This window comes from Brassica rapa, unplaced genomic scaffold (assembly GCF_000309985.2).
Source record: "Brassica rapa cultivar Chiifu-401-42 unplaced genomic scaffold, CAAS_Brap_v3.01 Scaffold0835, whole genome shotgun sequence".
Lineage (NCBI taxonomy): Eukaryota > Viridiplantae > Streptophyta > Magnoliopsida > Brassicales > Brassicaceae > Brassica > Brassica rapa.
The window spans coordinates 18,973-32,044 of NW_022610774.1; the positions used below are offsets into that span (position 1 = coordinate 18,973).

General features: G+C 46.2%; 1 non-coding gene across 1 annotated transcript; it reads right to left on the reverse strand.

Annotated features, from left to right (window-relative positions):
* Positions 1-4,887: 4,887 nt before the first annotated feature.
* Positions 4,888-4,994, reverse strand: LOC117131095. The gene has a single exon (XR_004454305.1). It is a non-coding gene; the product is annotated as a small nucleolar RNA R71 (small nucleolar RNA).
* Positions 4,995-13,072: the final 8,078 nt, after the last annotated feature.

Consider the following 13,072-nt stretch of genomic DNA (forward strand, 5'->3'; position numbering starts at 1 on the left):
TATGGGGGCTCTCTGTTCGATTTCATTTTCAAATTCCAGAGTAAAATACTCAGAGAAACTGTAGAGAGAAAGAAAGAGAGAAAGAAAGAGAGAAAGAGAGAGTTCCGGCCAAGAGAAAGGCCGATTGTGGTTGTGTTGTGTTCCAGCGACTCTGATCGTTTGAGAACTAACTCCGGTCAAGAATGGGAGATCAAGACAAGGAGAAGAGCATGGAGAACCCAGACGTGGTTCACAAGGAACTAAGGATGGTTCTGGTCAAGCCAAAGAGCCGTGAAGGCTCGGTCAGTGAGAGGCTGTGTAACGTGTGGTTAGATGATACTAGGGATGAACTAGTGATTGTCTATGAGACTGTTAAGAAGTTGTGTATTGAATCTCATGTTTCTAAGTAATACAAAGTTTATACATTGTTATTCCGCTGTGCAATCTGTTCCTTTGTTTAGGAACCTCCTATTCGAGTATGACTTAGCAAATAAAAGACTTAAAATGGATCAAACAAGCAAAGAAATTAATAAGTAAGCATTCGTATCCAGTTGGGTCAAGAGACCAGGAACGGGTCTTACAAGATAGGGTCAGTGGGTAACCACCGACTCATCGGCTAAGACAATCGGACAGTCCGAACTGGTCTAGCCATGGGCGTTTGGATTGTGTCCTATTCTTCTCATTCTTTTCATCCAATTCTTCTTCAACTCCTTCTGTACATTTGATATTTGGAAGGACATTCATGGCTACTGTTGGAGCAACCATCGATATGCCCAACAAGAGAGTCTGCTTCTCCAACATCAACAAGAAAGTTTTCTACAAAGCTGTACCCACCAGATCTTCCTCATCACACGCCTCTCGCATCTCAGTGTTTGATGTAGAAAAGCTGAAGGGTGTTCCAGAGAAGGAGCATGGTGATAAGGGTGAGAGCAGACTGTTCTTTGATGAAGATCCTAGCACTGATCCTACTAAATTCAGAGGGAATTCAAGGGTGAAACAGAAAGTCCAGAAGAAAAGGGTCAAGGGAGATCCTACAGTGACTTTGATACCTCTCAAGTGTGATGAGAACTCCATTGAGTATGAGGTAAAGTGCAAGGGTACCTCTAAACCGTTCTCTAAAGTCAGAGCTATTCTCACACATGAGCTGAAAGAGAAAGGGGAAGCTGCTGTGAAAGGGTTGTTGAGCAGGGTTTTGAAGCTGAACATGTCTGATTGTGGAGCTTGTTTTGGAACAGGCCCTCCTGCTCAACCCGACTGATCCCTGTCACCAAGTCAAGCTAGAGACTTAAACCAAGCGCTTGGTGGGAGGCAACCCACTGGTAAGTGTAAATATAACTTGGTGTTGTTTTTGTTTACTCATTTTTCGTTTTAGTTTATTGAGTTTCAGGTCAAAAAGCAAAAAAAAAATTCGAGATACTTCAAAAATTCTGGGTTGCAGAAACGGAACAACCTACCCCCTGAAAAGAGCGGTTGTTCCAGGCGATCATCTGACGATAGAACACCCAGAATTTTCATGGAGCGCCTGCTCCACTCAGGTAAGTATCTCGACCAAAAAAAAAAAAATTTCTTGTTTTCTCCTTCTCTCTGATTTATTTTCACACCAGGGATGTTGTGAAGTAAGTCTGGGGGAGGGTTTTCGTCGTTTACTAACTCGTTTCTTTCTTTTGTTTTTCTTTTGGGTCAATTTGAGTCAGTTTTTATTGAGTCAGTCAAAACTTTGTGGGAATTAGGACCTTATTCTGTGTTGATCACTGACCACCTCGTGCTTTAGTTATCTTATTCAGTGACCTTAGCAGTGGCGAAAGACACACATGTGGACCTGGAACACCCTGACATATCTCACTTGATTCTCCAGAAGTTTTCAGCCGATTAGGTTACACTGGGTAGACTTAACTCCACCTTACTTGAACCTAATCTTGACTGAAATTCTTCTTGTTATGGGCATTAGATCAGGTAAACGAGAACACACTCAGGACTTCTTATCCTTTTTATCCATCTTGCTGATCCTGAGTGGCTAGCTCATCTTTAGCTAGTTCCCACCCTGCTCCTTAGCCTTTATTCCACCTTCATGCAATTGTTTTTCAGTGTCATATGTGCAGATATGTGCAAAAAGGTCGGAGAGGAAAGGATCAACGCAGCCTCCTACTCGTTACTGCTGCAGAAATAATGTCAGAAAGGAGAACAAGCAGATTAAGGGAGCAACCGCTCCATAACCAATGAACTGCGCAAGAGCAGGGGTGGAGAACCAGAATGGTCGCGAAATCAGAACCACTAGTGGCACTCAGAACGATCATGTATTACCTCCTTCTTCGTCACATCACCATATCAGTCTTCAAAAAAAAAAAAAAAAAAAAATTAGATTAATGTGATGGAGAAGGGGAAAAAAAGAAAAGCAACATGGAGCCACTGGAAAGGTCGAGCAAGAAGTTGGTACCAAGTATTGAAGAGTGTGTAGAGGAAAGTGGAAAGTAGAACAATCAGTTGCATGTTCCGTCATCAGAACAGTCGCACCAGATAGAGCAAAAACGAGTAGAGGCTGTGGACATCAATGGATCTATCCTCTCTTGCCATTTTGTGTGATATCCTGCATCCTCTTCAATAAAATGGTAGCCCCTAAACACTCTTAACTCCACCATTAAATAGCCTGTTCCACACCTAGACCGTCTACCCTGAATGATGCCTGTGATGAGAAGCTCACGCTACTCTTAAATGAATGTAGGGAGTTCTGTCTCGATAGTGTTGCTTTTTCAGGTTTGAGATGAAGAGTATGGAGCCGATTTTTGAACAGCAGTCAGTGGGGTTCTGGTAAGGGTGTGTTGTCCTAGTTTTACTGCTTGTATGGTTCAGAGATTCGTGGTTAAAGTATGGTTGCTGAGAATAGGAGAGTTCCCACACTTTCAAACCTTTCTCCCTGTTCTTGATACTTGACATTGTTTGAGGACAAACAAGGATCTAAGTCTGGGGGAATTGATATATGGTGTTTTATACATCTTGTATATATGCTTTTAAATTGGTTTTCAAGTCTTTATCGAGTCTTCCTAGTCCTTTTGGAGTCATTACAGGTCTGGAGTTGCATTGGATGGGAGATGGATCAGCTGGAACAAAAGAGGCAGCAAACAGTGCAATTTGGTGGTTTTCACGCAGAACAGTCTTGATGACTGTTCCGGATAGCGGAGCAACCCGAGTGATTGTTCCGAGTGAGTGTTCCAGCGGCAGAGATTTTTATGGAAACTACAATCATTACGGGATTTGCCCTAATTATCCCTTTTTTCTCTCCCAGCCGCCTGTGGCTTTGATATATCATATTTTCTGTTTCTCTTTATCATTCTACGCTATTCTAGACAGAAGAAAACCATTGGAGACTTTTGTGCTTTTGGATTGTAAAGGGAGAAGGCTCCATCTCTCTCACCATAGAGAAGATTATCCTGAACCCTCTTTCTATCTCTTTTATTTACATGAAGTCTTATTCAGAATTGATCTTTGTGTTTTCTCTGTTCATGGCTGAGTAGTCAACTTGCTTAGTCTAGGGTGTTCGGGTGTTAGATCCGTGAGTTAAACATAGATAAGTGAAACCATTGATTGTCTTCATTCATAACTGTTCTTAATGCTTGCATTAATCTGGCCGCTTAATGTTAGATCCTAGGTTTAACCTGTTCATTAACCGTGTAATAGGTTGCTATATCTGTTATGAATGAGCCTAGCATCCCTAATCAGCGAAAGTAGATATTAGGGTGTTTGGTGAACCTATCGGACTTGATCTCTATTGCTTGCTGTCGCATCTTGATCCAAACGAGAGTTTAGGTATCAAGATCGATCAGCATAGGGGGCAGTTCCACGACAGTGGGCTGTTCTACTTGAGTGATCCGAGTTCTAGACTTGCTCTTAATTAAACTTGAATAATTGTTTGGCTCACACTTGCTTAACACCCGACCAAACCACCCTAGGCTAGCATTTTAATCATCTGAAATCTTTAATTAATCTTTTTACTTGCTTGTTACGAAATCAACTTTAAAACCCCATATTGTTTTAGCTTGATATTGATCCCATAAAGATAAAGTGTAATAGTTGGTCTCTGTGGATTCGATCCTAAAGTGCTACATCGACATACCATTCGATTGTGGTAGTGTGCACATTAGGTTATTTGGTGTGCGTATACACGTAATATCAAATTGGCGCCGTTGCCGGGGACCATCTTTTTACCTTTATTTTTCGGTTATTTATTTAGTCTAAGACCTCTAACTTGCCTTATCCTTTTTGTTGCAGCTAATGTTCCAGGTGCATGACCAGTAGACATACTCGGAGAAACGCACAAGGAGAGTTAGTTACATTTACCAACCAGGAGCTAGCAAGGTTAGAAAGAACAAATCGTCAACAGCCAAGGCAAACTGACACCACTATGGGTGATCACGCCAATCAGGATGATCTCGCTGCGGCTATGGCACTCATGCAGCAGCAGATGCAACAAATGCAGCAGACCATCCAAGCTCAGCAGGATGCTGCTGAACAGGCTGCTCTCGCGCGCAGGAACAACAGGCGCAGACTGTTCCAATCGGGCAGAGAAACCTTCCGCGTAACATCCCTACTACGCGCTCTGCCATTGTTCCTCCACTCTGCACCAGGCAGGACTTCGAGATCAAGCCTGCTTTGATCGGTCTAGTACAGAGAAAGGTGTTCTCTGGTCTCTCTACAGAAATTCCAATGGAGCATATTGAGAGCTTCGAAAAAGTCTGCAGTTTCACTCGCGTGAATGGTGTTCCACCAGACTACATCACGTGCATGTTATTCCCATTCTCTCTTGATGGAAAAGCTGCACGGTGGTTGAACTCTCTCCCTACTGGCTCTCTCACTTCATTGGAACAGGTCCGATCAGCGTTCCTCAGCCATTTCTACTCTAAGGCGAGAACAGCTGCATTGAGAAACAAGATCACCTCCTTCAAACAGCTCACTGATGAGCCTTTCTGCGACACATGGGAGCGCTTCAATGACTATCGCAGAGAATGTCCTCACCATGGATTTGATGATGATTACCTCCTGGACATTTTCTATGATGGAGTGGACTGGAAATACCAAGGTGCTCTAAACTCTGCGAGCAATGGAGACTTCATGACTCAAACCACTGATGGAGCGTTTAAGCTGATTGAGAACATGGCTGCTAGCTCAGCTAATAAGAAAGAGGAGAGTGATTGCTGCAAGAAAGGAAACAGTTCTGACGCCCAGAAAATAGATGAGCTGACTGCCAAGGTTGATTAGCTACTGAAAAACAACCAAGGACACGTTTTCAGCATGGAACAACCTACGGCCGAGCATATTCAGAACCAGAACCAGCGACAACCGCAGAGCAATCCGCATGCTGTTCCAGCTACCGGGAACAGTCAACCAGATGAGCTGAAGGGTCTGGGTATTATGATGCAACAGCTGTTGCAGGGCCAGCAGGTTCAGGCCAAGGCGTTGAATCAGGTAACCACAGAAATAGACACCAGGATGGGCAACATGTTCACTGAGCTGAATAACAAGTATGACAATCTTGCGATCCATATAAGAAAGATCGATGTTCAGCTTGCTCAAACAGTTGAGAGTGTCAAGAGGCAACAAGAGACGCTCCCTGGAAGAACTGATAAAAATCCTAGGACTGAGCACTGTAATGCAATAGAGCAGCCGTTCGCTGAGACTGCTCTAGGCGCAGAAGAGAGAGCAGAGCAGTCTGCTAGCTCTGGAGTGACTGCTCCTAGCGAACCTGCTGAGACTCCACCATCTCCAGTCTATGTTCCCAAGGTTCCCTATCCAATTCCACCTAGACATTTGATGGATCCCATTAGTGAAGAGCAGCTGATAGGTTTTAACAAGATGGTGAGAAGGCTTCCTAAAGAACTTGCATTCGAAGATGCTCTGCAGATTCGTCCATTGCTCCAGTTCTTTAAACACTGTAGAGAGACTCAAGAGGAGATCAAGGTCCTCTATACCAAGCACTGTCTACACCAGCACTGAAGGTATTGCCTAAGGTTGATGATCCTGGAAAGTTTGTTTTCCCATGTTCCATCGCAGGAACAACCTTCAAGGATGCTCTGTGTGACTCTGGTTCTTGTGTGAATCTCGTCTCAAAGGCTATTGTAGACGATTTGGGTATTGCTGATGTTGAGCGTTCTCAGCTGACCCTGACCTTTGCAAACTCTTCCAGAGCAGTCCCATATGGAACCATCCGCAGCCTTCATGTTCAAGTAGGGGAATGCATTGTTCCTGCTGAGTTTCAAGTTGTTGAGATGAACAAAGATCATGAGATGCCTTTGATATTTGGAAGGACATTCATGGCTACTGTTGGAGCAACCATCGATATGCCCAACAAGAGAGTCTGCTTCTCCAACATCAACAAGAAAGTTTTCTACAAGGCTGTACCCACCAGATCTTCCTCATCACACGCCTCTCGCATCTCAGTGTTTGATGTAGAAAAGCTGAAGGTTGTTCCAGAGAAGGAGCATGGTGATAAGGGTGAGAGCAGACTGTTCTTTGATGAAGATCCTAGCACTGATCCTACTAAATTCAGAGGGAATTCAAGGGTGAAACAGAAAGTCCAGAAGAAAAGGGTCAAGGGAGATCCTACAGTGACTTTGATACCTCTCAAGTGTGATGAGAACTCCATTGAGTATGAGGTAAAGTGCAAGGGTACCTCTAAACCGTTCTCTAAAGTCAGAGCTATTCTCACACATGAGCTGAAAGAGAAAGGGGAAGCTGCTGTGAAAGGGTTGTTGAGCAGGGTTTTGAAGCTGAACATGTCTGATTGTGGAGCTTGTTTTGGAACAGGCCCTCCTGCTCAACCCGACTGATCCCAGTCACCAAGTCAAGCTAGAGACTTAAACCAAGCGCTTGGTGGGAGGCAACCCACTGGTAAGTGTAAATATAACTTGGTGTTGTTTTTGTTTACTCATTTTTCGTTTTAGTTTATTGAGTTTCAGGTCAAAAAGCAAAAAAAAAATTCGAGATACTTCAAAAATTCTGGGTTGCAGAAACGGAACAACCTACCCCCTGAAAAGAGCGGTTGTTCCAGGCGATCATCTGACGATAGAACACCCAGAATTTTCATGGAGCGCCTGCTCCACTCAGGTAAGTATCTCGACCAAAAAAAAAAAAAAATTTCTTGTTTTCTCCTTCTCTCTGATTTATTTTCACACCAGGGACGTTGTGAAGTAAGTCTGGGGGAGGGTTTTCGTCGTTTACTAACTCGTTTCTTTCTTTTGTTTTTCTTTTGGGTCAATTTGAGTCAGTTTTTATTGAGTCAGTCAAAACTTTGTGGGAATTAGGACCTTATTCTGTGTTGATCACTGACCACCTCGTGCTTTAGTTATCTTATTCAGTGACCTTAGCAGTGGCGAAAGACACACATGTGGACCTGGAACACCCTGACATATCTCACTTGATTCTCCAGAAGTTCTCAGCCGATCAGGTTACACTGGGTAGACTTAACTCCACCTTACTTGAACCTAATCTTGACTGAAATTCTTCTTGTTATGGGCATTAGATCAGGGAAACGAGAACACACTCAGGACTTCTTATCCTTTTTATCCATCTTGCTGATCCTGAGTGGCTAGCTCATCTTTAGCTAGTTCCCACCCTGCACCTTAGCCTTTATTCCACCTTCATGCATTTGTTTTTCAGTGTCATATGTGCAGATATGTGCAAAAAGGTCGGAGAGGAAAGGATCAACGCAGCCTCCTACTCGTTACTGCTGCAGAAATTATGTCAGAAAGGAGAACAAGCAGATTAAGGGAGCAACCGCTCCATAACCAATGAACTGCGCAAGAGCAGGGGTGGAGAACCAGAATGGTCGCGAAATCAGAACCACCAGTGGCACTCAGAACGATCATGTATTACCTCCTTCTTCGTCACATCACCATATCAGTCTTCAAAAAAAAAAAAAAAAAAAAAAAAAGATTAATGTGATGGAGAAGGGGAAAAAAGAAAAGAAACATGGAGCCACTGGAAAGGTCGAGCAAGAAGTTGGTACCAAGTATTGAAGAGTGTGTAGAGGAAAGTGGAAAGCAGAACAATCAGTTGCCTGTTCCGTCATCAGAACAGTCGCACCAGATAGAGCAAAAACGAGTAGAGGCTGTGGACATCAATGGATCTATCCTCTCTTGCCATTTTGTGTGATATCCTGCATCCTCTTCAATGAAATGGTAGCCCCTAAACACTCTTAACTCCACCATTAAATAGCCTGTTCCACACCTAGACCGTCTACCCTGAATGATGCCTGTGATGAGAAGCTCACGCTACTCTTAAATGAATGTAGGGAGTTCTGTCTCGATAGTGTTGCTTTTTCAGGTTTGAGATGAAGAGTATGGAGCCGATTTTTGAACAGCAGTCAGTGGGGTTCCGGTAAGGGTGTGTTGTCCTAGTTTTACTGCTTGTATGGTTCAGAGATTCGTGGTTAAAGTATGGTTGCTGAGAATAGGAGAGTTCCCACACTTTCAAACCTTTCTCCCTGTTCTTGATACTTGACATTGTTTGAGGACAAACAAGGATCTAAGTCTGGGGGAATTGATATATGGTGTTTTATACATCTTGTATATATGCTTTTAAATTGGTTTTCAAGTCTTTATCGAGTCTTCCTAGTCCTTTTGGAGTCATTACAGGTCTGGAGTTGCATTGGATGGGAGATGGATCAGCTGGAACAAAAGAGGCAGAAAACAGTGCAATTTGGTGGTTTTCACGCAGAACAGTCTTGATGACTGTTCCGGATAGCGGAGCAACCCGAGTGATTGTTCCGAGTGAGTGTTCCAGCGGCAGAGATTTTTAAGGAAACTACAATCATTACGGGATTTGCCCTAATTATCCCTTTTTCTCTCCCAGCCGCCTGTGGCTTTGATATATCATATTTTCTGTTTCTCTTTATCATTCTACGCTATTCTAGACAGAAGAAAACCATTGGAGACTTTTGTGCTTTTGGATTGTAAAGGGAGAAGGCTCCATCTCTCTCACCATAGAGAAGATTATCCTGAACCCTCTTTCTATCTCTTTTATTTACATGAAGTCTTATTCAGAATTGATCTCTGTGTTTTCTCTGTTCATGGCTGAGTAGTCAACTTGCTTAGTCTAGGGTGTTCGGGTGTTAGATCCGTGAGTTAAACATAGATAAGTGAAACCATTGATTGTCTTCATTCATAACTGTTCTTAATGCTTGCATTAATCTGGCCGCTTAATGTTAGATCCTAGGTTTAACCTGTTCATTAACCGTGTAATAGGTTGCTAGATCTGTTATGAATGAGCTAGCATCCCTAATCAGCGAAAGTAGATATTAGGGTGTTTGGTGAACCTATCGGACTTGATCTCTATTGCTTGCTGTCGCATCTTGATCCAAACGAGAGTTTAGGTATCAAGATCGATCAGCATAGGGGGCAGTTCCACGACAGTGGACTGTTCTACTTGAGTGATCCGAGTTCTAGACTTGCTCTTAATTAAACTTGAATAATTGTTTGGCTCACACTTGCTTAACACCCGACCAAACCACCCTAGGCTAGCATTTTAATCATCTGAAATCTTTAATTAATCTTTTTACTTGCTTGTTACGAAATCAACTTTAAAACCCCATTTTGTTTTAGCTTGATATTGATCCCATAAAGATAAAGTGTAATAGTTGGTCTCTGTGGATTCGATCCTAAAGTGCTACATCGACATACCATTCGATTGTGGTAGTGTGCACATTAGGTTATTTGGTGTGCGTATACACGTAATATCACACACGGACGTCCTGTGTGTGCTGATGGACACACATGACAGACAGCCACGGACAGCCACGAACGTCCTGTGTATGCTGGCAGACACCCACAGACACACACGGGCACACACGGACAGCCATAGACGTCCTGTGTGTGCTGACGGATAGCCGTTAACAGCCACAAACGTCCTGTGTGTGCTGGCGGACACCCACGGACGTCCTGTGTGTACTGAACAGACAGCCCACGTGGGCCAAAATAACCCGAACAGTCCACGGGAAGGGTCAACGTGCTGAGTCCAAGGACCAACATGCTGATATGTGTACTGATGGACAGTCATGGACGTCCTGTGTGTGCTGACAGACTCACATGGACAGCCCCGGACGTCCTCTGGGAGCTGACGGACACACACGAATGTCCTGTGCGTGCTGACGGACACCCACGGACGTCCTGTGTGTACTGAACAGACAGCCCACGTGGGCCAAAATCACCCGAACAGTCCACAGGAAGGGTCAGCATGCTGAGTCCAAGGACCAACGTGCTGATATCTGTACTGATGGACAGCCACGGACGTCCTGTGTGTGCTGACGGACAGACACGGACACACACGGACAGCCACGGACGTCCAGTGTGTGCTGTAGGACAACCACGGACATCCACATACGTCCTATGTGTGCTGGCGGACACCCACGGACGTCCTCTGTGTACTGAACAGACAGCCCACGTGGGCCAAAATCACCCAAACGGTCCACAAGAAGGGCCAGGGTGCTGAGTCCAAGGACCAACATGCTGATATGTGTACTGATGGACAGCCACGGACGTCCTGTGTGTGCTGACGGACAAACACAGACACACATGGACAGCCACGGACGTCCTGTGTGTGTTGACAGGACACACACGGACGTCCTGTGTGTGCTGACGGACACCCACAGACGTCATGTATGTGCTGACGGACACACACGGACAGTCACAGACGTCCTTTGTGTGCTGACGGACAGCCACGGACGTCCTGTGTGTGCTGACGGACACACACGAACGTCCTGTGTGTGCTGACAGACAGCCACGAACATCTTGTGTATGCTGGCGGACACCCACAGACACACACGAAAACACACGAACAGCCACAGACGTCCTTTGTGTGCTGACGGACAACGACAGACAGCCACAGACGTCATGTGTGTGCTGGGGGACACCCACAGATGTCCTGTGTGTACTAAACAGACAGCCCACGTGGGCCAAAATCACCCAAACAGTCCACGGGAAGGGCCAGCATGCTGAGTCCAGGGACCAACGTGCTGATATGTGTACTGATGGATAGCCACAGACGTCATGTGTGTGCTGACAGACACAGACGGACACACACGGACAGCCACGGACATCCTGTGTGTGTTGACGGACACACACGGACGTCCTGTGTGTGCAGGCGGATACCCATGGATGTCCTCTATGTACTGAACAAACAGCCCACGTGGGCCAAAATCACCCAAACATCCACGAGAAGGGCCAGGGTGCTGAGTCCAAGGACCAACGTGCTGATATGTATACTGATGGACAGCCACAGACGTCCTGTGTGTTCTGACGGACACACATGGACACACATGGACAGCCACGAACGTCCTGTGTGTGCTGACGGACACACAGGGACACACATGGACAGCCACAGACGTCCTGTGTGTGCTGATGGACACACACGGACGTCCTATGTGTGCTGACGGACACCCACGGACATCCTGTGTGTGCTGACGGACATACACAGACAGTCACAGACGTCCTGTGTGTGCTAACGGAGAGCCACAGACGCCCCGGACGTCTTGTATGTGCTGGCGGACACCCACAGACGTCCTGTGTGTACTGAACAGACAGCCCACGTGGGCCAAAATCACCCAAACAGTCCCCGCGAAGGGCCAGCGTGCTGAGTCCAAGGACCAACGTGCTGATATGTGTACTGATGGACAGCCACAGACGTCCTGTGTGTGCTGATGGACACACACGGACAGATACGAACACACATGGACAGCCACGGATGTCCTGTGTGTTCTGGCGGACACCCACGGATGTCCTGTGTGTACTGAACAGACAGCCCACGTGGGCCAAAATCACCCGAACAGTCCACGGGAAGGGTCAACGTGCTGACTCCAAGGACCAACGTGCTGATATGTGTACTGATGGACAGCCACGGACGTCCTGTGTGTTCTGACGGACAGACATGGACACACACTGACACACACGAACAGCCATGGACGTCCTGTGTGTGCTGACAGACAGCCATGGACAGCCACGGACGTCCTGTGTGTGCTGGCGGACACCTACAGACGTCCTCTGTGTACTGATCAGACAGCCCACATGGGCCAAAATCACCCAAACAGTCCACGAGAAGGGCCAGCGTGCTAAGTCGAAGGACCAACGTGTTGATATGTATACTGATTAACAGCCACAGACGTCCTGTGTGTGCTGACGGACGTCCTGTGTGTACTGAACAGCAGCCCACGTGGGCCAAAGTCACCCAAACTGTCACGCCCCCAGTCCTGGAAAGGATTTGTCGGGACGGCCATGGTTCGAGGAAATGTACCAGACAGTCTTAGGACATCAAGGCAAGCGTTCCATGGTCGAGAAAGAAGGTTAAGAACATAAGGAAACTTGGACTTAACCTTATATAAGCTAAGAGACAGCTAGGACGAGTAAGACGGTAACTGGACGAAGTAGACGAGTAGCTCGGCCAGCTCAACGAAGCTTGGTTTACTCCTGATCAGTCCCTACTAAATCAGCTCCATTAGCTTGACTAGTAGCTCACTCAGCTGAGGCAGCTGAGAGTCAGCTCACCTCAGCTAGAAGGACTGTTCGGGTTTTAGGCCGATGGTCCGGGTCCGGGTCAGTGGCGGGCTGTGAGGTCCGGCCATGAGGCCATGGGCTGTTGGGTCTTTGGACAAGGCCGTGGGCTAAGTCCAGGAGGCTTGGGGCGTGGGTTGGGCTTATGACCGACCCCAAACCCAATCAGAAAGGGCGATGGGATGCAAGTGGCCGAGGGGGCACAACCCTTGGCCGATTGTGACCGTTCGATAGCAAGTCGTGCCTGTTCGTGGAGCAAGACTTACCCGCTCATTTTCTATAAATATGGGGCCTCTCCTGTTGGTTTCATTATTCAATTCCAGAGTAAAATACTCAGAGAAAATCGTAGAGAGAGAGAGTGAGAGAGAGTCTCGGCCAAGAGATCAGCCGGAAAAGGGCCGGTCGTGGTGGTTTTGTATCTCCGGCAAGGAGAACGGTTTAAGAGAGAGGAGGCCGTGTAGTTATGAATACCCAAGGCATAGAGAAAGGTCTGGAGAAGGACTCCAAAGCCGTGGTTCAGTCAGATAGGGTCAGTGGGTAACCACCAACTCATCGGCTAACAC